Source organism: Equus asinus, chromosome 11 (genome assembly GCF_041296235.1).
Source record: "Equus asinus isolate D_3611 breed Donkey chromosome 11, EquAss-T2T_v2, whole genome shotgun sequence".
In the NCBI taxonomy this organism is placed as follows: domain Eukaryota; kingdom Metazoa; phylum Chordata; class Mammalia; order Perissodactyla; family Equidae; genus Equus; species Equus asinus.
Window position 1 is genome coordinate 56,571,552 of NC_091800.1, and position 24,970 is coordinate 56,596,521.

Here is a 24,970-nt window from a genome sequence, read left to right on the forward strand (position 1 = left end):
GAATTGGTCTATAAAAAGTGTTGGAAATTAAAATGGTCAGGTATTTGGGGAAATACACACACACACACAAACACACACAATGTACCTCAATTAAAACAAATTTACTCACCCTAAGATTATAGTAAAAAGCACATTTTAGATGCTATACATTGAGCAATGTCATAGAAAATGTGAGAGCAGGAAGCTCCAGGGGTCAGTCTCTTCACCAAAAGAATGATTAAGCTGGAAAAAAAACTATCAGAATCACTTATTTTGGAACTTCTGAACATGACCAGACACTTACAACAACCAGAGGAATACTTGATAGAGGGAGAGGCTGCTGAACTTTGTTAAGAGAGTGACCTGTGTGAATCAGCTACCATCCCCCATTCCTCAGGCCCTCTTGGCCTTGGGGATGGCAGCCGATACTCTTCAAGCAAGTGGCTGGTGCCAGGATGGGCAGTAAAGACCTTGTCCTCCATGAATTTAGGTTTGTGTCTTTTGGATGATCTGGCAGTTCCCTGAGGGACCGACCTTTGCCTTTGTTTTGACCCCCTCAGATTGCAGCAGTGTCCCCAGCAACAACTTCTACTGGAAGATTGAGACATACACACTTTTTAAAAAAATTCAGATACTTAAGGAAATAGACCACAGACTGACTGTAGAGATAATGGAACTGAATGTTTTGTCAACACATATGTTAAGAAATACAGACCTTGTGAAAACAGTTAAGAAAAGTCACTGTATAAATGGGCAACAGTAGCTCTCAACAGAGAACAAAAGCAATCTCTGAGGAGAGAGAAAATCTGATTTCCAGAATTAACACATTAATTTGACAGAAACTATCCTTGAGGAGGCCCAGAGATTGGAATTACAATTGGAATTAGTCAAAAACTTGTTGACTATCTCAAGTATGTTTAGTTTAGTTAAATAAAACTGCAGAAAAAGAACGAAAGGAAATTGGGAAAACAATATATAAACAAATGGGGAATGTCAATAAAGAGACAGAAATTATAAGAAGGAATTAATTAGATATTCTGGAGCAGAAAAATACAATAGCTAAAATAAAAAATCCACTAGAGGAGTTTAACAGAAAATTTGAACAAGCAGGAGAAAGAATCAGCAAACTTGAAGATAAGAAATTGAAATTACCCAGTCTGAGGAACAGAAGGAATGAAGGAAAATGAACAATCATGAGAGACATGTAGGAAACAATCAAATGTACCAACATATATATCATGGGACTCCTAGAAGAAGAATTGAGAAAGGGGCTGAAAAAATATTTGAAGAAATAAACACTAGAACTTCCCAAAGGTGATGAAAGACATTAATATTCCAAGAAACTGAACAAACTTCCAGCAGGATAAACTCAAAAAGATCTACATCAAGACATCAATTATAGTCAAAATTGTTAAAAAGATGAAAACAAAGAATATCTTGAAAGCAGCAAGAGAGAAGTGATTCATCATGTAAAAGGGATATTCAATAAAATTAACAGCTGATTTCCCATCAGAACTCATGGAGGCCAGAAGGCAGTGGAAGGACATATTTAAAGTGCTGAAAGAACATAAACTGTCGACCAAGAATTCTATATCTGGCAATACTGTGCTTCAGGAAGAAAGGAGAAATGAAGACATTCTTAGAGAGACAAATTAAAGGAGCTTGTTACTAGTAGACCTGTCCTGCAAGAAATGCTAAAGATAATTCTTCAGGTTGAAATCAAAGGATGCCAGACAGTAACTCAAAGCCATATGACAATATATGGAACACTGGTAAAAGTAACTACCTAGGTAAATATAAAAGCCTGTATTATTTTACTTTTGGTCTGTAGCTTCTCTTTTTTTTCTTTATGACTTAAAAGACAAATGCATAAAACAATAATTATAAGTCTATGTTAATAGCCACACAACATATTAGCATATAATCCATGACAATAACAACATAAAGGGAGGGGCAGAGATAAGGAAGGTAAGAGTGTTACGTACTATTGAAAGTATTATTCAAAATAGGTTGTTATAAGTTTAAGATGTTAATTATAATCCTCAAGGTAATCACTCAGAAAATAACTTCAAAAATATACCTAAAAAGGAAGGAAGGAAATCAAAATGACACATTTCAAAAAATCAACTAAACATTAAAAAAGTCAGTAATGGAGGAACTAAGCAAAAAATATATGTAAGACATACAGAAAAAAACTAAATGGCAGATGTAAACACTTCCTTATCAGCAATTATTTTAAATGTACATAGATTAAACTATCCAATTAAAAGAGAGAAATTGGCAGAATGCATATTAAAAATATATATATAGTCTATACACTGCTGTCCTATATACTATTTATAAGAGACTCACTTTGGATACAAAAACACAAAGAGATTGAAAGTAAAAGAATGGAAAATAATGTTCCATGCATATAGTAACCAAAATAGAGTGGATGTGTCTACGTTATTATCAGACAAAATAGATTTTAAACCAAAAAATATTGAGACAGGGAATTAAATTATGTATTGATAATAGGTACAATCCGTCAATGAGATATGACAATTATTTTTTAAAGTACACAGCTACCAGAGGAACTAGTCAAGAAAAATAAACAAAAGATTTGGAAATTGGAAAGGAAGTAAAACTGTGCCTGTTTGTACATGATTTTATCTTATGTGTAGAAAACGCAAAGAATCTACCAAAAAAAGTGAGAGCTAATAAACAAATTCAGCAAAGTTTTGAAGGATATAAAATCAACATGCAAAAATCAGCATTTAGCACACTAGCAATGAACAATCGAAAAAAGGAAATTTTTTTAAAAATTCCGTATTCAATAGCATCAATAAGAATAAAATACTCAGGAGTAAATTTAGCTAAGAAGGATCAAGACAAATACACTGAAAACTATAAAACATTTCTGAAAGAAATTAAAGAAGACCTAGATAAATGGAAAGACATCCCATGTTTATGGATGGGAAGACTTAATATCGTTAACATGATACCCAAATAGATATACAGATTCAATGCCATGCCTATCAAAATCCCAATACTGTTTTTGCAGAAATGAAAAAATGCATCCTAAAATTCATATGGAACTTCAAGAGACCAGAATAAGCAAAACAATCTTGAAAAAGAAGGACAAAGCTGGAGGACTCACTCCTCCCAATTTCAAAACTTACTACAAAGCTGTAATAATCAAAACAGTATGGTAAAGGAATAAAGATAGACATATAGACCAATGGAATAGAATTGAGAGTCCAGAAATCAAACTATATATCAGCTATCAATTGATCCTAAATGGTAGTGCCAAGACCACTTAATGGTGAAAGAATAGTCTCTTCAACAAATGGTGCTGGAAAAACTGGATATCCACATGAAAAGTAAAAGAAAGTTGGATCCTTATACCATATGAAAAATTAACTCAAAATGAATCAGAGACAAATTTAAGAACTAAAACTGTAAAACTGTTAGAAGAAAACATTGGGACAAATCTTCATGGTCTTGGGTTTGGTAATGGTTTCTTAAACATGACGCCAAATGTACAGATGACAGGAGAGTGAAAACATCACCCAGAGAATGGGAGAAAACATTTGCAACTCATATATCTGATAAGGGTTTAATATCTAGACAATATAAGGAACTCCTACAACTCAACAACAAAAAAAACCCCAATTTTAAAATGGGTAAATAATTTGAATAGACAATTTCCAAAGAAGATATACAAATGGCTAATGAGTGCATGAAAAGGCGGTCAATGTCACTAATCTAGGGAAATGCAGATCAAAACCACGACGAGATACCTTTTCATACCTGCTAGGATGGCTATAATAAAAAAAAGTGTTGTCAAGGATATAGAGAAATTGGAACCCTAGTACGCTGTTGGTAGGACTGTGAAACAGTGCAGCCGCTGTAGTAAACAGTGTGGCAATAGCATGCCACTCACCCGGCATCCAAGCTTTCACCAAGCAGGACGTTCTACTGAGTTTGATTACTCAAAGTTTCATTAAGTAGGTATGATTGAACTCAAACCCCAGTTCCACTTCCCTCCCAGAAGTTTGAGGGTAAGGCTGAAAGCTCTAACCCTCTAATCACATGCTTGGTGTTACTGGTATGGCCAGAAACTCCCTTGAAGTGATCTAAAGGTCCACCTTGAGTCACCTCATTGGCGTAAATTCAGCTCTGATGAAAGGGGCTCCTTATGAATAACAGAAGTCACTCCTATCACTCAGGAAATTCCCAGGGCTTTTAAATCTCTGTGCCTGGAAACTGGACAAAGACCAGATATATTTTTTCATTATCCCACACATGTAAGCAAGTACTTGCAACACTATAAGCTAATTCTCTGATAGAATCGTGTTCAAAGTACGTGCAAACTTGAGGAAAATGCAACCAGCAAGGATGAGGGGGTTGAGGAAAGCCTCCTAGAAGTGATGCGGTAGAGGGAGAAATGTGGGGGCTGCATTTCCAATGAGAAAAATCACCTGTTTAAAGTCATGGGTCCTGAAAGAAAAGGGATTATAACGAGCACAGGAGTTGAGCTTTAAGGAGGTGGTGAGGTTCAGGAGCTGAGGCTGGGGATAGGCAGACTGAGGGTGGGAAGGCCTCCTTGGTGCAAAGGGATTACGGATTGATTTTATTGGCTGCAGGGATCCTGCTGAGGTTTGTGAAGAGGGGAGTGTTGTTGTGTTTGTTATTTTTAAAGATAATGCAGGCAGCAGTGAGAAGGGTACACTGCAGTGGGAAAGAGAAAGGAAGTGGGAGTGTATTTGAAAGGCTATTATAATCTGTAAACAAAAGTTAATGTAAGACTGAACCTTGCTATGGGGATAGAAAGGTCGGCAAAAAAACACTGGACATGGTTGTTCTGTTTATTCAAATACACTGAATTGCAATTAAAAATATTCATGTTGTTAAGTGTTTTTCTCCTTGTTAAAGGACAGTAAATTCAACCCGTAGTTTGACCACACCATTTACCATAAGCACTCTTTGATAGCTGCATTCTCTCGTGGATGAGGCCTGAGAAGTACATACAAACCACCTTTGTTGTTAGTTCAACCCTGACCAAGGGTTGTGTTAGGAAAGCGAAATAGCTCGTTTTCATGAAAGCGCTTCAAATAATATAAACTGTCTCTAAGATGGTTACTAACAATTATTTTAATGAAAAAAGCTATTCTCTATCTTTGCTATTTCCTCTAATATTTTTGTTCTTGGGGTGAGATTGTATATTACCAAGAATCAGAATTGACATACTGGAATGTCTGGCTGCAAGCATCAGAATGTTCTTTGTCAAACTTTCTCTGTCATCTTCAGAGTTCTGATTTGTTTTATTTTTGTTCTTTCATGAGCTATCCTCTAAACTTCCTCTTAATTTCTTGTGCACACACCTAATGTTTTGCTTATTACTTACTCTGTAATGGTATTACGAATGTGTCTCCTCTACTTGATTGCAATGCCACAAAGATATAGATCTTTCTGACATAGTACCTGGCACAAAATGTGTTAACAAGTATTTACAAAATGAATAATGGAATAAATAAATGAACAGAATGGTCAGTTTTCAGGTCTTTCAATGGAGGAAAGGACCAAATGCCAGACTCTTGGCTTGATCTGATAGGGAAAATCCATTTCAGAGTATTGCCTAGACTCGTTCCAGAGCAGACTGGGACAATCAGATAAGAAGCACATTTCTTTCTGGTGTTCTTGAAGACCACGTTTGTTAGGTCAACCAGAGATTTTAGACCTAAGCATTATCTGTTTTCATTTACTGTGAATTCCTGCATTGGTCGTCTACAGTTGACTGGTATCGCAAGATGAGTCCATTAACATGTTTCTAGGATGAAAATAAACACAGCAAGGCAGGGCAGATATTATATTAAATTAGTAAAACTGCAGAGAAAATGGGAGTAAATCAACCAACAACTATTTGCACTATTAGTAGGAAGACAACATTCCCCTTTTTGATATTTTTAAAGTTATTTAAATCTTTTTTTTCACATTTTTGTTACTCTGTCTTTTAGAAGTAGGCTAGTTTTAGAAATAAAAGAATTGAGACACAGAGTTCAAGGACCCGCCAAGTCACAGAGTCTACGTTTATTTGAGGGGTCTGTCCTAGATGCAAACTTTGAACATTGATCTCTGATTTCTGATCTTTCACTTCACCACTCTGTTCGCTAATTTGCAATATCCTGAACAAATGCGTTTCTCCCAAGATTCATTTGCATTCTCCCTCAGAAAATGTTACCAAGATGGCATCTTAAATTCTTTTTTTGTTTAATAATATGATTTACTCTCAGTTTTTAAGAGGGCCACACAACAACCTCTAACGACTAGTGCTCAAGCAAAGCCAGTGGCATTCTATGACTTCATTAGAATTTTGAGTTTGGATAAAGCTGGAAGAAAAGTAAAATTTTCCCATAGCTTGCTGGTTAATAAGTACACCTCCACTGTGGGCCACAGACGCTCCTTCCGGGGGGCATTTTGGCACCCTCTTTGGCTCAATTAAAAGCTACATTACACGTACTAATTATTCATTATGGAGCTGTCTTCTTTGCACTGCTGTGTACTCCTTTATAAATATGAGAGTACACTGTTATTTTGTTTTACAAATAGCAGAAGTGTTTCATTCATTTATCCTGACTGAATTTTGCCCTTAGAAACAGAATGAAACACGGAGTCAAACCAAATCAGGTCATTAATATTGTAATCTACAAAAATGTCTGATATGATTATTTTAATTAAAATGATTTTCTGTGAACGTTTTGTTTCCCATATTCTACTAATAACAGAGGAAAAGCAACTCTTCCTTTATTTTGGAAAAACATTTAACATTTTCCTTTTCGCCTTCTTTTCTCCACCCCCACCCCAAAGCGGTAAATCTATCCCTTTCATGACTTATAAGAGCTTTCCTGAGGCATTCATATGCTTTGAAGGTCTCAAACATTATTATTCTTTAGTTATTATTATAATAACTAAATAATTTCCCTAAATCCACATTTCGCTTTTGGCTAACCCATTTGGTTCAAATGTATGTATACACAGGAGTTTTAACAGGGTGTCTTATTTCTGCAAATCAGGAAGGCTTTGTTAGAAGCCCTGTAAGAGGCATTCAAGGTTAAAATTCAGCATGACTCTCTCGGCAAACCCAGCACCTTCCCTCCCACCCCCACTCCAGCTCTGTGGTTTCCTCCTCTCCCCTCCCCTCCCCCAGAGAAGGAAGCTCATCAACATTAACACACAAATGCAAAATAACCAGCCAGACCTCTCCCTAGGAATACAAATTAGGGGCAGGTAGCTGAAGAGCTTAGAAAGCTGAAATCGTTCACATTGAAAAGGATGAATAGATGAGAGACTGAGAGTGGGGTAAAGTGTTTAGCTTTTGTCATTTAAAGTGACGTCTTTAACTCTTTGCCTTCTAGAGACTACCCCTCACCAAATAACAGAGCTTTGCAATCAAGAGTTCCCCAGTATTAAAAAAAAAAGGTATTGAATTTCCTTTTATAAGGTATAATGATAAAATTAGATACTGGTTTCACTAAGGCCTATGTCTGACAAAAGAACGGTAGAGAGCTTGTGACATTGAATAATTTGCTAGTAGACTTTTATTTTAAAAAAAAAAAAGGTCCACATTAGCTGACTAGGGCATTTCCTTTTTTTCTTTTGGTCACTACTTTCAGCTCAATGCAAATCATGTTTTACTGCATTGACACTTGGCTGAGTTTTGACTTGGGAGGTGAGTTTGGCTGGAAGCTTGAGTCTTATTTTCTAATTAGCTCTACCTTATCTAGTAATTAACAGCAGAGCCTTGCCATAGCTTTTTGTAAAGATTATGAGATCAATGGCCAAGCAAGTCTTTTCCTAGATTGCTGAAGCTTTTGATATCCAGAAACGTGGGTATCCTAAAAGCAATAATGTAGGCGGAGCCACCAGCAATGTGCAACATTCTCCAACTAAAATCTGAATGTGTAAGCATGATGCTACCTCAGTGGTTAGAAACAGAACTACAGACTAGGAAGATGCCTTACTGTCCTATTGTAAGACAATCAAGGGACACAGAAAGAAGTCCACCACTTCACAAATGAAACTCAGGGCTCCTACTACCATAGCAGATTTTGACTTAGAGCTAAAATTTTTTGTTTGAATTGAGCGCATTATCTAATTTGGAGAGACCAAGCCTTGCTTTAATGCTGATACAGATCATAAGTCAGGTACTATAATTATTTGTTAAATGCCTTCTTTGTACCCTGCAACCAAACTCGTGCTCATCTCATCCTTAAATTTTTGATAAGACTAGTCTAGACAAACAAGTTATAACTGCTGAAGAAAATACACATTGCTGAAGCAGAGAGAGGGTTTGTAAACCCAAAATGGTCATTTATATGATAGCATTGGGGGGGTGGCTTGGAGGTGAACACATTTTGTGGGGGTTGTTGTGGGTGATGCGGGCTCGGTGAGCTGAGGAGTCAAAAGAAAGATTTCTTGGACTCTCAAGGTCTGGTAATAGTGCTCCTTTATTTAGAGAATAGCATGGGGACAGGACCCTTGGGCAGTGAAGGGCTGCAGCATGGGGACAGGACCCATGGGCAGAGAAGGGCTGCAGCATGGGGACAGGACCCATGGGCAGAGAAGAGCTGCAGCATGGGGACAGGACCCATGGGCAGAGAAGAGCTGCAGCATGGGGACAGGACGGATGGTCAGTGAAGAGCTGCAATGGGTTGAGGGTAGGGCTAAATTTATAAAGCATAGGTATATGAGTTATTTCTTTACAAGACAAAGGAAAGATCATGAAAAAAATCATTAAAATGGTATCAATGCAGGTCAGGTCTGGTTATCGGGTGGTCCTATAACTTTGGATATGAATCAGATTGAATCACGTCAAGACGTCCTATGCTTCCCACCTCCCCCCACCCTCCACACCACCCTGCCCCAGGACGATATCAATCGGTATGTAGGTCAGGATGCCTTGGGCTTCTCTTCCTGGGGCAGCCTTGATCCTCATCAGTGGGCATGCATGTAACGAGTTTTTACATCTATTATGGCATTGTATTCACGATATTTTCATTGCACAGGAGGGGAAGCAGGACCACAGAAAGTTTTGAGGTTTTGTTTGTTTTGTTTTATAAAGACGTTCCTAACTAAAGACAATGCATTATCTTGTTCCCCTTTTCCTCTTATTTCTCCAGATAGATGTAATTTTTGGGGGACAAACATGCTCTTTCCTTTCTCAGTGTCTTGAATAGTACTGTTTACAGTATTAGTGCTTAAAAAAATACTTAACAATTTAAGAGTACCACACCAGACATCTGTGTGCCCCGTAGATAATAGGGGTTCTTATTTATCATCTTTGATTTCACACACAGGTAATGCTGGTAAGTTTCTGCTCTGAAATCTATCAATAGTAAAATCCACATATAAAATCTAGGAGACAATCATTAATATCAGATAAATAGTTCTAAGAAAGACATCATCTGAAAGTTATCATTTTTGTCAAGGGATTTTCCTAGAAAGTTCCATGGAAGTCCTTCTCTTTAGGTTGACATTGGGGATGGAGAATAGAAGCTTCCCCCTACCCCCTTGTTTTTTTTCTTGTTTGTTTGATTATTTTTGTACATTTTTAAAGGAATCCTGTAAAATCATGGTGAATACCAAGGCAATAAGGTGGAAGTTAGTCAATAATGATGCAAACTTTAGAATGTGATAAAATTTCAATGGAGGAGTCTCTGCCATTTATCATTAGTTTGACATTTTGAGCTTTAGCATCTTATCTGCAAGGATAGATCATAATATCTACCTCACAACAGGTTGTGAGGATTAAATGGAATCCTGTTTGTAAGAAGCCTAGCCTAGTGCCTGCATTTAGTAGCTACTCAGCTCATGCTAAGTCACTTTCTTTCAGAGAATGAGCAGAATTTGCTTATTTTGTAGCTGAGTTGTTCACAGGGAGGAAGGGTGAGTTGAGAAGCTTAGTCTAGTATCAATATGAAGTTCAACTGGGCTCGTAGAAGGAATCTGATGGAGGATGAGCAACAAGGAGTGAAACCCAGGAAAGGCCAGATTAGATGGGCTTGATTCTATTTTGATTCAATCTAAAAAATTAGATCAAGTAAGAAGATCTCTGCTGTCACCCCTCCCTCCGCCCCAACCCCTAGGCCTCCTTTTTATAGGCAACAAGCTCACAGAGGACTCCATCTCAACCCTGGAGCCTGAATCTATATATGTAAGAGCTCCTGGACTCTTCCTGGATGTTCCACATGCATGTCTAAACTCTCACGTCAAAAAAATACGTGAACCTCTCCATTCAGTCTACTCTGCATCTTGCATTCCCTAGCTTTATGATTGGTCTTATTATGTACCCTGCAAAACTGGCTTACATCATTAACTTTATCTTTGTCGAGGACATTCAATTGGTCACCAGATCCTGTAGACTCTTTTTCCCAAAGTCGTTTCTTCTTCTTCATGTTTATCACCAAGGGTTTTCCTTAAACCCATGCTTTGATCCACCCCTGAGCCTTGATACACCTAATTCTCTTTGCTGAAATGCCTTTGCCCTCCCTTCTGTCTGCTCCCCCTTTGTGATCCAGTAGGATCCATCGAAAAGATGAAATCTAGAACACACCTCCATTCTATTGTTTATTCTTAAGTTTTCCACTTCTAATAAAAATATCTGCATTTTTAAATTATAGCACTAACAGGAAAAACATAAAAGCCTTCACAGTAAATGATTCAGCATTGTATAAAATATAAAGTGAAAGTCCTGCATATTTCATTCCCAGACAAAATCACCACTGTTAACAATTTGGTGTATGTTGTTCCACCCTAAATAAACAGAGACACACACACACACACAGGTACACGCTCGTGCTCATGCATGAACACAAACACACATATCTTTCCAAGAATGAGATTTTAAACACAGACTACTCTGTAGTCTGCTTTTTGACCTTAATATACTTTGGATATTTTTTTATGTCTGACAATGAATATAGACATATGGTATCTTTTTTTAACTGGTGCATGATATGGAATATTTTTCATTACATAATTGTTTCATAATTTATTTAACAAGTTTATGTCAATACTCATTTATTTATTTATTTATTTATTTATTTACTGCTGAGGAAGATTTGCCCTGAGCTAACATCTGTTGCCAATCTTCCTCTTTTTTTGCTTGAGGAAGATTCACCCTGAGCTAACACATGTGCCAGTCTTCCTCTATTTTGTTTATGGGTCGCTGTCACAGTGTGGCTGACGAGTGGTATAGGTCCACAACCAGGATCTGAACCCGTGAACCCGGGCCCCTGAAGCAGAGTGTGCCAAGCTTAACCACTATGCCTTGGGCCGGCCCCTCAATAGCCACTAGATTGTTTGATAGTAGCTGTTATAAACATGTGCTTGGACATCCTTAGACACAAAACTTAGGATACTGGTCTAATCATTCCTGAAGATAATTTTCTTCAAATCTATTTATAGTATTAGCATATGCATATTTTTGATATTAATAATACTATACATTAGTTCTCTTGAAAGTTTGTACCAGTTTTCCCTTCCTCAGTTGTGAATTTTCTGCCGTTTCACCAACAATGCATATCATCTTATTTTTAATCTTTGCCAGTTTTTTAGCTGACAAATGATATCTCATTTTTCTTCCTTTTACTGTTATTGAGTTTGAATATCTTTCCATATTTCACTTGCACAATTATTTTTTTTACGTGTCTCTTTCTATTGTTTGCCTACTTTGTGTTATTTGGCTCATCTTTTTCCTATTTACTTGAAAGAACTCTCTCTCTGTAAGTAGGTAGGTAAGTAAGTGGAGATAGACGGTGATAGACGATAGATAGACTGATAGATTGATGATAGATTGATCCAAACTTTGTCTTTCAACTTTCTTAATGCCTTTGCCATTTAGACATTTAAAAAATCTATGTAGCTATCTACTACCATTTTACATTCGAGTTCCTGGTTTTGGTGTCATGTTAAGAAAGTTCTTTTTTTAATTAAAAGAAAAAGCTCGAGGCTGGCCCCATGGGCCAGTGGTTACGTTCCCATGCTCCGCTTCGGTGGCCCAGGGTTTCACTGGTTGGGATCCCGGGCACGGACATGGCACTGCTCACAGGGCCATGCTGAGGTGGTGTCCCACATAGCACAAACAGAGGGGCCTACAACTAGAACATACAACTATGTTCTGGGGAGAAGAAGAAGAAAAAAAAAGAAGATTGGCAACAGATGTTAGCTCAGGTGCCAATCTTTAAAAAAAATTTTAAAATAAATAAAAAACCCATGTATCTTCTTTTCATTTTCACTGTTTTTGTTTTTACTAGTCTTGTTTTTATTATTTATGCATTTGGCTATTAATTCCATTTGAATATATTTGTTCTTTAAAGGGAGTGAACTTATTTTTTTCCCAAACACTTGGCAGTAAACCCCAAATCATTTATTAAACAAATCATTTCATTTTGATTTTTAAATGCCACTTTTGTTAAGTAAAGGGGATCGGAATATGCCATTTCAAAATATGCCATTTTGGCATGAGGATTGTTCTGAGCTGAAGGCAATTAAAAAGCAGGGAACATAGAAGGGGCTCTCTGCCCTCCCCCATCTGCAAGGCATACATTTCCCTTTTTGAAGGTTTGTCCCCTTCCATTTCCCATACCAGGAGGAGGAAACACAACCATTATCACTGGAGTCAGGAAGTAGGCACAGAGGTGTGTCTGCACGAGCAACCGTTACTAAGATAACTCCTCTCTTCCATTAGTTTTCCCCATAAATTTACCTTCCCATTACTTACCACCCCTGGGAGCCCAAACACCCTTTCTTTGTCTTATCACTTCTCCACAAGTGTATCACCATTTGTTAAAACGGTGTATAGGCCCCTGTGTCTCACTGCCTCTTTGGGTCTTGACTTCTTTCTTATGAAGGCCTGTGCAAGTAATAATTAAATATTAATATCAAATAAAATTTGTACAGCTTTTCTCATATTCATCTTTGTCGGCTTAATTTGCAGGCCTCAGTTACTGACATGTCAGTCCTGCTGATCTAGTCATTAAGATTTGGCACTTTCACCCTGTGGCCCAGGTTTGTTTCCCAGTCAGGGAACCACACCACCCATCTGTCAGTTGTCACACAGCGGCAGCTGCGTGTTGCTGTGATGCTGAAAGCTATGCCACTGGTATTTGAAATACCAGCAGGGTCACCCATGGTGGACGGTTTTCAGTGGAACTTCCAGACTAAGACTAGGAAGAAGGAACTGGCCCTCTACTTCCAAAAGAATTGGCCATGAAAACCCAATAAATAGCAGCAGAGCATTACTGATGGTAAGCCTTGTCCAGAAGGTGAGAGGATGGGTCAAAAAAGATGAGCAGGGTTCTGCTCTGCCGAACACAAGGTTGCTAGGAGTCAGAAGTGACTGGACGGCCCTAATGACAAAGCTAGTGACATCAGAGGGTAAAGGAAAAAGGTATTTTTCCTCTCCTGTATGTAGTATAATCTGCATGATCTATCTCTGTAGTCTATTTCGTTGACCTTTTCCTTTATTATCAGAGTTAGTTTCATCAGAGTTAATTACCTTACTTATATAGCATAAATTTATATGTGGTAGGGCAAGTCTCTTTCATTACACACTGTTCCAAAACATTTTTGCAAATTTTCTGTAGTTAATGAGCAAAGGTCTAACAAATGGACATTTTTATTAGAGTGGAAAGAAATAAACAAATATTTCATGAACAAAAGATATCTTTAAAAATATTTAGGCTTCTCATTCATAAATGTAGTACTTTTTTTCCATCTCCTAAAAATCTACTTTATAATATTTTTATGTACTGTTAAAGTTTCTTTGTAGAGATTTTATATCTTTTATTAAATTAATGCACAATTTTTTTGTTGTTGACGTTGTGAAGAGGATACTTCTTCTCTCGCATTTTTTGACAGGTTTTCCTTTCCTAAGGAGGATTATTAATCCTTATATTTCTTATATCAGTAGACCTTAATTGAACTCTATTATTAAGTCTAAGAGTTTTTTATAAAATTTGTCTCCAATTGTCTTAGTAAACAGGGATATCACCTGCAAATAAATGATAGTGTCTCACGCTTCTTATTGATTTTTCTTAGCGAAGTACATTGGATAGGATCTCTAGAACAATCCTGAATAACAATGGCATTGGCAAGGTTCAAGAGGGTGCCTATCTGCTCCCTGTAAGACATGTCAATGCTGGCCTTAAGGCCTCTATGGACCGATCCAAAAGGAAATAAGTATCAAGGAAAGCTCTGGGGCACTATGTGGTCCCAGCAAGACCTCTGTTCCATGTTCCTGCCAACATTCTCAATACAGCCACTTGCCTCGGAACCATGAGGAAGAATCTCATCATGTTCTTAATCCCTCTTCTTGTCCCCATCACCCGATGCTGAAGACTTCCAGCTCACTCTTCTTCCCCAGATTCCAATCCCCGAAGAATTCTGTAACACACTTTTTCTAACCCCATCTCTTACCACCCCTCATCTCCCGACCCCTTTACACCACACCCTTTGGAACTTCTCAACCTCTTTTGTGAACTCTTTGCCTTCTTGCTCCAGCTAAAACCTGGCCTTGTCCTGAAGCCGTCAGTTTTCTGAGGTCCTGGCAAGCAGTGGCCGTTGTCTCTCCTACTCTATTGTCACTGCGCCGGGTGGTTGATTAGGTAGCCTTGCTTCCTCTCATTGTGCTTTAAGGCAATCTTCTTCCCCTTCCAACCTCCCTTAAACACTCTGTTTTGAATCTCAGTTCATCAGATTATACCCCTATCATTCTTTGTTAAGTTATCCTATTGCACCCTCAGGTTATTTTGTCTTGTTTCTTGAAAATTTGAGCTTTAGTCTCCGTTCCAGTTTCCCCAGCATTCCTCCTTTCATAATTGTTGGTTAGCCCAGTCCAGCGTCCCGTCTTTTCAGTTGTTTGATCTTATTCTAGACCTGCACTGTCCAGTACTGTAGCCACTAGCACTTGTGGCTATTGAGCACTTGATATGTGACTAGTCCAAATTAAGGTGTGCTATAAGAGTAAATACACACCAGGTTTCAAAGACTTACTATCAAAAAAGAACGTACACTATCTTATCAATAACTTTTAAATTTTGGTTACATATCAAAATGATATCTTCAATATATTAAATTAAATTAAATATATTATTAAAATTAATTCCACTGTTTTCAGTTTCTTTTTACTTTTTTAATGTGGCTACTAGAAAATTTTAAATTTCGTATGTGGCTGACATTACATTTCTAATGTTGTTGCTGCTCTAGACCTTGTCATTACCAATAACTAAAACCCTCCATAACCTTGTTTTCCTATATCCAACTGTCAGGCCACCATCTTTCCAATTTGCTCCCTCTAGTATTCCAACTTCAGCAATCCTTGCACCTCCACAGGGATAAACAACGCATTGATTCCACCACCTTCTCACTATACCTATATAATTTTTGTGCCTTGAAACAAGAATTTACTCTCTCTCATGATTCTTTGGTTTGATTTGGCTCAGTGAGGCAGTTCTCACTTGGATGAGCTTGTCTTGGATGCAGTTGCAGACATAAGTAGACTGGGGCTGCAGAAATCTTAGGACTCAACTGGGTTGGACATCCAAGTCAGTTGTTGCTGACTATAGATTGGAAATTCACCAGGGATTGTCAGAAGTCCTATGATTCCACTTCTACCAAATTTTGCTCATTAAACAACTTTCTCACACCAGCCTAGGTTCAATTTAGTGGAGAGAATGGGTTAAACTCTGCCTTTCAATGAACACACTAGCAAAGAATTTATGGCCAACTTTAATTTACCACGTTGATGTCCCTCTAGTATTCACCTTCCTCCTTATTCAGCTTAAATTCCTTGTCAATCATTATAATCACTCCCATGCATATGCCTTTAATTCCTTTGCCCCCTCTCAATTTTTGTGCTCATCTAACTAAACCACAACCATGGTTAAATGCAGCCCTCCACCTACTCTTTTTTTGCACCAGCACCTCTGGACAGAGCTGGAGAAGAACACATATCCTTGCTAACTAGTCTCACAAAATGCATGATCACTAACCTGCAATGGACCGTTAGTGCTGCCCAGTGACGTTAGCTCCATCTTATGTACTCTCCTAGATGATTCTTTCATAGCTTTTCCTTCTCTTCGAACAGCCTGCTTCCTCATTCTCACTCTCAGCTAGTAATTTGTTTCATATTTCATTGAAAAAAGAGAATTAATCAGAGGAGAACTTCCACAAATTTCCATAAAATACACACTTACCTGTGTTTGGCTCCCTTACTCTTTATCTTTTCTCCCAATTCTATGAATGTTCATGCTCCCAGGTCTGGTCAACATCTTTTCTTGTTTTCTAAATCCCTCTCACTGCTTGTAGGCCATGATCTAGAAATCCTTTGTCCAGCCTCCACAATTTCTCCTCTCTACTGGTTCATTTTCAGTGGCATTTCTCCTATATTAAAACAAAAAATTTCTGGACCCTAACTCTCCCTCGAGTTACTAACCCATTTCTTTCCTTCCCTTTACAGCAAACCTCTCTTTTATGTGTGCCCACTGTTTCCAATTTCTTTATTCATATTCTCTGTTTAACTCCAATACTCCACCAAACACTGCTCCAACCAACATCATTAGTAACCAACACATTGTTGAATCCAATGGTCAGTTCCCAGACTCGTCTTATTTGTCCCATCTGCAGCATTTGACTCAACAGATTATTCCCTTTTTCTTGAAATAATTTCTTTCCATGGTTTCCAAGACATCACACTGGCCTAATTTTCCTCCTACGTCTCTGGTTGGTCCTTCTCAATCTCTTTTGCTAATTCCTTCTTCTCATCTCCACCAGTTAACAGTGGAATGCCCAGGACTATTTACTCTCAGTCATTCACCCAGTCTCTTGACTTTAATTACGTTCTCTGTGCCAATGACCCCAATGTATATCTCTACCATAGACTTTTCCTCTGAACCACATAATCTTATATCCAACTGCCTTCTCAATACCCACCCCCTTGGAATCTAATAGATATCTCAATCTTAACATGTCCAAAATTAAACTTCAGATATTCCTCTCAACCCTGGTTCTCTCACAGTCTCTTCTATCTCAGGGTACCTCTATTCTTTCAGTTACTAATGCCAAAAATCTGGAAGAGGCTCTTCACTCACTTCTCTTTTTATTTTTTTAAGATTTTTTTTATTTTTTTCCTTTTTCTCCCCAAAGCCCCCCGGTACATAGTCGTATATTCTTCGTTGTGAGTCCTTCCAGTTGTGGCATGTGGGACGCTGCCTCAGCGTGGTTTGATGAGCAGTGCCATGTCCGCGTCCAGGATTCGAACCAACGAAACACTGGGCCGCCTGCAGCGGAGCGCGTAAACTTAGCCACTCAGCCACAGGGCCAGCCCCTCACTTCTTTTTCTCATACCACACATCCATTCCATCAGGAAATCCTGTCAGTTCAACCTCTAGATGGAATTGGATCACTTCTTATACTTCCACTGCCACCACCCTAGTTCAAACTACCTCCATCTCTTCCCTGCCTTATTGCAATAGCCTTCCAACTGGTCTCTTTGCTTCTTTCACCTTATGTGGTCTGTGCTCAACACTCTTCATATCCTGTCACTCATCTGCTCAAAACTCTGCGAAGGCTCCCCTCAAAGTCCACTCCATGGCTTACAAGGCACTGTATAATCTGTCCTCATTGTCTCTCGGGCCTGGTCTCTTTCGATTCTTCCTATTGTTCACCCTGCTCTAGCCTCTTTGATCCTCTTCATGGCCCTTCATTTCTTCACTCTACCTGGGGGTTCTTCCTCCAAATATCTACATGATTTTTTCCCCTCAATTCCTATAGGTCTTAAATTCAATTCTACCTTCTCTGTGAGGCCTTCCCTATCTCCCCTCTCTAAAACTGCGACCACTATACCCTCCAGCGCTTCCTGGACCTCTTCACTGCTTTATTTTTCTCCTGAGTACTTATCTAGCATACATTTAAGTTAATTATCTAATTTGTCATCTTCCCTTCTTGAATGTAAGCTCCATAAAAGCAGGGGTTTTCAGTTCACCATGAGTCTCTAGAGCTAACCATATGGCAGGTACTCAACAAATAGTCATGGAAAGAGTAAATGGATGTAGAAGGTATTTTTGATATGTTTTTGGTTCTGTGGGAATTTTTCCAAGGTTTCACTTTTTCATTCTGATATTTTTTTACTATTCATTTAGGTAGATACTCATTATTAAGGAAATTTCTTTTGGCTCTTGGTTAGCTTAAATTTGTTATTATAAATGGATATTTAATTTTACCAAATGCCTTTTTCATAAACTTCAAAATGATCACACGCTTTGTCCCTTTTAAATATGTTGAATTAATCTTGAATTCTGGACAGAAAACCTGCATGGTAATGATTTATTTGTTTTAGTTAATCATCTCATTTAATTCTCTAATATTATTTTGAAGACTTTTACATCTATAAATGAGTTTGATTTGTGTTTTTCTTTTACAAGACATTTTTGTCAAGCTGAGTATTACTATTTTGCAAGCTTCATAAAATAATTGGGAAACTTGCTTCCCTCGCCCCCCAGTGTTCCTGTGTTCTGGAATAGTTTGAATACATAGGAATTATAATTTCTTGTAATTATGGTATAGATAGAATAGCCTATAAGTCTATGGTACCTGACGCTATTCTAGGTGTAAGTTTTTAACAGCCTTTCCAATTACATCTATGGTTGCTCATCTATTCATAATCCACTATCCTTGAACGAATCTCGCTAATTCATGTTTTCTTAGAAAAGCATTACTTTTATCCAGATTTTCAGAATGTTTAATGAATAATCCCAACTCAGTAAAAATTATGTTCTTTGCTTGCAGCATCATTGTTTCCCCCATACCTATATTAAATTGAATGAAATCCGCTGTATATCCCCTTATATCATAAATAAATATAAATCCCCTTTATATCATAAAATTGAATTTTTAACTTATATATCTGATGAAGAAACAGAAGTGCTAAGGTCTTTGAAGGCACATTCCTTGGGGAAGAGGGGAGAAAAGATTATGCCTGTTTCCTCTACTAGGCCTAGCACATGTTAGATGTGTTGAACACTTAAAAAGGGAATATACTGATTGTCAGATGGGGCCAAGAGTTTCCTCATTCTCTGCACAGGTTAGTAGACTGTGAAACCAGGTACTTCATTTATCTCCTTTTCCACTACCTACTTTGGGTATACCCATATATCTTTCAAATCTTGTGCAATCCAATATCCCCAAAATGTCAAAACAGGAGTACTTAGATTTACTATTAATCCACTAATCCAATTAAATTGAGTCCCTACGGTGGTCAAAATGCTATAATAGGCACTTTGAGAGATATAAAGAAGAATGAGACATGGTCTTCTCCAACCAGCAACTGTCAATCCAATCAACTGTTGGGAAAAGATATTTAGAAGCAGCTCCAATAAGTCAGTTTATAAAAGAGATACTAAACATCACTATAGTATCATTCTGTTCAACAAAGACCCAGTCAGTATCTACAAATAAGTTACTATACTAAACACTATTTGTACAAAGATTAGTGATCCTCAAGAAGCTAATGATCTAACCGGGGGAGACTCAAATATATAAAGTTAGCTACATTGTGACATGATTTATTCATCTGCGTGATGAATAAAATGCTGCGTGGGAGTCCAAAAGAAAGTGTGGGTGGGTAGGGGTATCAGTCATGGGGATGGCTTTATTGTAGGACTAACATTTAAGATGCACCTAGGAAAATAAGATCATATGTCACTAAGCAGAACAAGAGAAGATTCTGGGCCCATAAGGCTCATAAGACAAAATATTAAGTTAAGAAAACATAGGCTCTTACAGATATAGCTGACATGTAAAAGTATGTTTGCATTGGAGAGGAGAATTGGGGTAGTGGAAAGAGATAAATCTGGAAACAGGCATTGATGCCAAATCATGAAGTGTCTTAAAGCTTTGAATATGGTAGTAAAGAACTTCAATTTTTAAAGCAATAGACTATTTAATAAACATTAAGTACTCCGAGTGCCCTTTATCTCCTCAGAGCAAAAAAGTTGGATTTATTTCATCAAATTTGAAATTTACATTTGAATTGATGAACCCCAAAACATAAAGTTCTTGACATATGTTGAATTTACTTTGGGGGCCATAGGAGCAGCCATCCTCCAGTAGAGCTGAAAGAAGCTTATGTGACAGCCCATTGGGAGAGATCTAACAAAAAATTAAAACTCTATGGACCAGGGCCAGCCCCGTGGCCAAGTGGTTAAGTTCAGCACTCTGCTTAGGTGACCCAGGGTTTCGCTGGTTCGGATCCTGGGCGTGAACATAGCACTGCTCATCAAGCCATGCTGAGGTGGCATCCCATATAGCGCAACTACAGGCGCTCACAATTAGAATATACAACTATGCACTCGGGGGCTTTGGGGAGAAGAAAAAGAAGAAAAAATAACAAAACAAAACACTATAGACAAAGGAATACATAGTGGTTTCAACTATGAGCCCTAAAGCAAACGTTCTAAATTGCAGACATTGATTTGCAATCAACCTGCCTCTCAGTAGAGTTTATTTATTTAATAAAGACCATTTTTACTTAATGATGATTAATAATTCACTCTTTCAACACCAAGGAGTCTAGCCAATATGAGAAGGAGGAGGAGGATGATAATAATATAATAAGAGATCTTATTTGAAGCTTTTTTTTTTTAAGATTTTATTTTTTCCTTTTTCTCCCCAAAGCCCCCCAGTACATAGTTGTATATTCTTCGTAGTGGGTTCTTCTAGTTGTGGCATGTGGGACGCTGCCTCAGTGTGGTTTGATGAGCAGTGCCATGTCCACGCCCAGGATTCGAACCAACGAAACACTGGGCCGCCTGCAGCGGAGCGCGCGAACTCAACCACTCGGCCATGGGGCCAGCCCCATATTTGAAGCTTTTTGATAGAGCATTTTTGTAGAATGAATTTTGTCCTGAATGCTTTATATGCATTACACTGTTTAGTTATCACAAAAATCCTATGAGGGAGGTACAGTTTTTATTCCATTGACCCTTGAAGAAACTGAAGCTTAAAGATATGCTGTATCTCTCTCAAGTTCATACACGTAGTTGCAAATCCAGGTCTTGAATTCCATCTGACTTTGGAAATGACATTCCCAATGACATTGTTGTTTTACAAAAATAATTCCAGCAATAAGTGAAAGGCAAAATAGACACACGCTAACCAGAATGAGAAAACAAGGCAGGAGCCTAGTACAATAGCATGAAATGAACAAAGTCTGGCGCGGGGCACTGATTGTGGGAATGAAGTAAAGGAACAGATGCTGGAGCCATTTGCGAGATTAAATTGATGAGACTTGAACGGCCATTGGATGTGAAGGATAAGGAAGAGACGTGAATTAAAGGTGATTATGGAATATAGCTTGAGTGACTAGGTAGATGATAATATCATTCAAAACAGGGCATGCAGGCCAAGAGGCAGGTTTTAATGGGATACTCAGAGGAGTGGTTGGAGCTGAAGTTATAAATTTTGGAACCAGTTTCATTTCAATAAAAGATAATATCATGGGGATAGATGACCTGACCCAGGGAGAGAATCTGTAGTAAGACGAGTTAAGGAAACGGGCTAGAATCCTGGAAAAATCCAACGTATACCCGAGGTAAGAACAGGTGCTGTGCGAGTCTAAGGAAGGTGGAGTTTCATTCCGACCAAGGGCAGCGGGAGAGGCCTTTTGGAGGAGGTGGAATTCACGGTGGAATTTAAAGGAACAGATGAGGAGAGTGGTAGAAGATGGGAATTCCAGGCCAGGAAAACATTTGAATAATAGCTGATGAGAGTCACTTTAGAAGCTCAGAGTGTCCACAGGAAGGATAAAGCTGGGGTGGGAAGGAGAGAAATTGTGCAGCAGTTGGGGAAGCTGGATAGATGATGGGGTCAATTTGTAGAGGATGTGTACTGGTATGGAAAAATTTTGAGCAAGAGAGTTATGTGATCAGTTCTGAGCTTCAGGAGGAAAGCTTGTAGAAAGCTCTCCATGGGAAAACAAGGGGCTCTGACCTTTTCCAGGCCAGATCTCCAAATGACCGCGGCGTTAGGGAACCAGGGAGGGGTGTCTTAGGCCTTCTTCAGCAGAAAAGGAGGTGGAAGGATATATTTTCTTTTTCTTAAACCCTAGGAAATCTTTAACTCAGACCCCTATCTGACCCATGAACTAAAGAAACAGACTCATTAATCATCTAATTATGAAATATCTGGCTTTTAACTTGAGCAAATTTATAAACTAGTTATGACAGCATTTCAGAAGAAAAATATCTTTCATCATCCGTGTAACTTAAAGAACAGGGTCTTAAATTATATATTATTTACAGTGCTAAAAATTTGGAAGTTGTTCAAAAGTTTGCCACTTTGAAGAATAAATTATTTGTGACTTTATAATTATTTATACTTCAGATATGTTTGTTTTTACAAGTAGATAAATCAAATTTTTTAAAAAAGATTATTTTTTTCTGATCCAGGAAGTTACATAGCTTCCTTTATTTACACATCTCAGTGATTTATGAAACATATTTTTACGCTCTATTTTATTTTTAAAAAAGGAGAAAATATGCTCTAAGAAGTGTTGTTATTCCTGGAAATTGTTCTGTTTATTCAAGGCTATTAAGTTTTCTTAAAGCAATTTAAAGAGGTTTTTCCATTATATTTTGCTTTTCATTTCATATATTCCACATACTTTTTCACAGACACTAATATTGAAATTTTGGTTCTGAATTTCCAGGGGAATATCAGGATGGTATTATCGAAAAAGCACAAAAAAAGAATAAAAAGAACCGGGAGAGATTTCAAAGACATTTTAAATGAGGATGTTCGAAAGCTTCTCCATGTCCTTTGCTACTGGCAAGAAGGGTTAGACGTTATGCTAGCTAATGTCGACAGTTGTTTAGAAAAGTTTTTACAGGAGATTGGAAGGAAATATGACTTTCCCATGAGGGAAGGGGAGCAGGAATTCTGCTGGGCCGACTTTAACCTTAAGCACCAGAGACGGAAATGGAAACTCATTCTTCGGAGAGAGTTAACAGCGGTGTACTGTACTTTGCAAACTCTCCCTGGAAAGTCTGTTGCCAAATTTGTGCTCAGCAATGTTCATAGCTGATTTATGCCCTATAAAATAGAGGTCAAGGGATGTTTAAGTTCGCTTATTTTAACAGCCTAAGAATTTGAGTCCCATGGGATTAGAATCCCGCCTCACCTCCCTAATGAAGCCCCTATGCAATTATTGTTGAGTAAATTGTCCTGGTATCTTTTTGATTTCTGTGAAGCACTACAATAAGGAAAGATGTTATGATCAGAATCCAGACTTACTTAAGCATGAGTTTTCTCTGGGCATGGACCTAGGCATGGAGAGTTTTTATCAATCAACTTGAACTTTTATATTCAAGATATAGGGAGCAGAACAAACTTAAGACAAGACATATAATCAGAATGGGTGGTTTTCCCAAACTGTGTTGTAGATCTATTCATATGTGTTCCTTAAAAAAAAAAAAAAAAAAAAAAAGGCTTCTGGGATTAAATATTTCTGAGAAATGAAGAATTAAATAAAATTAAACAGATTCCTTTACCTTAGAATTCTCAGAACCATTAACATAGTAATTTGTTTTGCAAATCTCCAAGAAAACAGGAGTATGCAGCATGTTTAAATTTATACAGATATTTTTCCAGAAAAGTATACGTATTGGAACAAAGTGTGGAAAGTGCTACAGTAATAACATGAATGAATGAATGAATGAGTGAAGGAATAGCTAACACATTAGCATCTTGCATTCTGTTTGCTAAGCACTTTTTAAAAGACACACATACACACACATGCATTTAATTTTTACAAAAGTCGTATGTATTAGGTACTATTTTTATCCCCGTCGTACAAATGAGAAACCTGAAGTACTTTCCCAAAGTCCCATAGACGGTAAAGAAGGCCTCTTCCCAGTCATGTTCTAGATTTTTCTCTAACTCAGTGATACCCAAACATAAGTGTTCATGAACCCATCAGTAAAAGTTGAGAGGGTACTATGTCATAACTTATAAGTATACAAGATAGCTATATTAATGTATTATGTCTATAATAAAATATAGCAAAAACAAAAATTTAAAGAGGATTTGATAAAAATAAAATGATGAATATTTTCAAATAATTCTTTTTAGTATTATTAACAGCATAAAAATAAATTTTCTGTTGCTAGAAATAATAAAACCACCATCAATGAATATGCTTAGTTTCAAAGTTAATTTAATATTTTGTTACAGTGGTTTAAAGATCTGAATCTAGGTTAAGTTTCCTTAATATTGATAATTGATTTGAGAGTTGGAAATGTTGGAAAAAAGACAGGTCATGAACTACTGTTATATAAAATAAACACTTAAGGTGGATTTCATTGCTAATGCTAGTGAATATAAGTCCGTATTTTACGTACTTCTTTTTTCTTCCGATTTTCTTTCAGACTATCCTTGTTTCTTTCCTATATCTTGACGAATGAAAAATTTGGACTTGGAGTACAATCAGCTCTGTTGTTTTCTTTCTGCTTACGTGTGCTTGCATTATTGGAATTAAATTTTTAAGCCTCTGTTTAGGTTTTGAGTATTAGGTTAAGTTACTTTAGGAGTTTCATGCTCTGCCAACTGAGCTGGCTGGGCATATATTGGTTAGGTTAGTTTAAACCAGATAATACAATGGGCAAATGCACTTAACCCAGAACACCTAAGTGTCAAATGTTAGTATATGCTGAAACCAAAGTACTAGTGAAGAGCCATATTAACCTCTCCATTCTTCCTCAGGATCCTGCTCACCACACATGGGATGAATGTCTGACTCTTGGATGAGACCTTGAAGTCACTAGTGTGTATCCCTATATGAAATATTAAGAAAGATTTATTATTATTATTATTATTTTTGCTGAGGAAGATTTGCCATGAGCTAACATCTGTGCCAACCTTCCTCTATTTTTTAGTATGTGGGCTGCCAGCACAG